This window comes from Nannospalax galili, unplaced genomic scaffold (assembly GCF_000622305.1).
Source record: "Nannospalax galili isolate Female #2095 unplaced genomic scaffold, S.galili_v1.0 scaffold576, whole genome shotgun sequence".
Lineage (NCBI taxonomy): Eukaryota > Metazoa > Chordata > Mammalia > Rodentia > Spalacidae > Nannospalax > Nannospalax galili.
In genome coordinates, this window is record NW_008339223.1 from 2,858,127 (window position 1) to 2,860,112 (window position 1,986).

Genomic DNA, 1,986 nt, shown 5'->3' on the forward strand with positions numbered 1-1,986 from the left:
AATAGTAAATAAACAAAACATTAAAAAATTCCTAAGTAATCATGATTCAAAATAATGAAAAGAAGAAAACCCATTTTTGGGGGGCATGAAACAAGATGCTCTATACAATTTTTCTACCACATAATTTATTTTTATTTTATATATTTTTTAATTTTTACAAAAACTTTATTGAGAATTTCATACATGTATATACCTTTTGATGAAATTCATGCCCACACCCTCCCCTCCAACATTCCTCCCTCTGAAGAGGCAACCCTAACATCTTTTAAGGATTAGGTACAAGCCCCCAAATACTTTTGACATTTTTGGCCTTTGGAACAGAGTATGTTGCTAACAGCCCCAAGGACATTTTGACTTTTAGCCAAGAAACTGGCTACATTTCTTTGGGGTCTTTTTACCCTAACTGCCTAGCCAACTCCTACCTCCTATTCTTATCATGCCATCCTCTGAAGGGGTTACCCAAATTGCCAATAGGGAATGGGGACACCAACGGCTCTGGCTTCTTCCATGCTGAACAGGGATGCAGGGAGAGGCAATTGGAGTACCCCTTCAGTGGGTCTATGTAAAAGACTCCTAAACTGCATAACTCTTGACTCTAAGAGAAGAAGAAAGTCTTGGAATCATGAATAGGAGATGTGAAGGCAAGAGTAATTAGCATTACAAGTTCTAGACAGAACTAGAAAAAAGTCAGAACGGGAATTTTCAAATGTTCATATGAAAGTCCATTGGGGTTTCTTGACAAGGGCTTCCAAAAGCATCCCTCTATTGTGTTCGTCCTCATTTTTCTTTTGTCTTCCAAGGCTGGACTTGTTGGCTGGGAAGAGTGGCTGGATACTCAGGTGAGGGGCCAGTAACCCTGCTTGGCACTCTTTTAATGAATAAGCACAACCATCAACAAGCCCAATTGTGACTATGTTTAGCGATCAGGCTCAGCCCAAGTTGTGATGATGGTAGTTATTTCATGCAGAAGGAACTGCTGAATAGTATCTCCTTATTAAAAGGACCTGGAATTTAAAAGAATTTGGTGCTAGGAGCCAAATATAAGGGAGAACATACGTCACTTGTTTTTCCGAGTCTGTGTTGCTTCACTTAGTGTAACAGTTTCTAGAGCCACCCATTTACTTGCAAATTTTATTATTTCATCTTTCTTTATTGATGAATAGAACTCCATTGTGCAAATATACCACATTTTTGTTAACTACTCATCAGTTGAGGGACACTTAGGTTGCGTCCATCTCTTAGCTATTGTGAAAACAGCAGCAACAAACATAGTTGTACAAGTATCTCTACAATAGGATGAGTCCTTTGGGTATATGCCAAGGAGTGGTATAATCAGGTCATATAGTAGGTTCATTTTTAGTTTTTAAGAGTTCTCCACACTATTTTCCATAGAGGCTGCATAAGTCTGCAATCCCACCAGCAGTGAATGAGTGTTCCCCTTTCTCCACCAGCATTTGAGCATTTGGTATCATTTGTTCTCTTGATCCTAGCCAGTCTGATTGGGGTAAGGTGATACCTTATTTTTTGATCTGAATTTCTCTAATTACTGTTGATGTTGATCACTAAGGTGTTTCTTAGTCATTTTTATTCCTTCGTTTGAGAACTCTCTGCTCAGGTGCTTAGCTTATCTTTTTATTCATTTGGTTTCTTGATTCTTTGTTTTTTGAATTCTTTGTATACTCTGGATGTTAAACCTCTGTAAGATATGTCACTGGTGAAAATTTTTTCCCATTCTGTGGGTTTTCTGTTCACTTTTTTGATTGTTTCTTTTGCTGTACAGAAGCTTTTAAGTTTAATGAGGTCCCACTTGTTGATTGATGACCTTCATTCCTGAGCAACTTCTGTCTGATTTACAAAACCCTTTCCTACACCTATATCTTGTAACTTATTGCCAATATTTGGTTCTAACAGTTTCAGGGTTTCCAGTTTCACATTGAGATCTTTGATCCATTTGGAGTTGACTTTTGTGCAAGGTGAAAGATAAGG

At 37.9% G+C, this 1,986-nt stretch overlaps 1 protein-coding gene across 4 annotated transcripts in view; it reads left to right on the top strand.

The window, feature by feature from the left end:
• Nucleotides 1-1,986, top strand: part of Plek (pleckstrin) — a 141,568-nt gene that overhangs the window by 11,007 nt on the left and 128,575 nt on the right. Inside the window, exon 1 of one of the 4 annotated variants that reach the window (XM_008833833.3) lies at nt 821-839. The exons of the other annotated variants lie outside the window; for them this stretch is intronic. The gene's annotated coding sequence lies outside the window, so the exon portion shown is untranslated. Of the gene's footprint in view, nt 1-820; nt 840-1,986 lie in introns of those variants that run through there. 4 annotated transcript variants of the gene reach the window in all.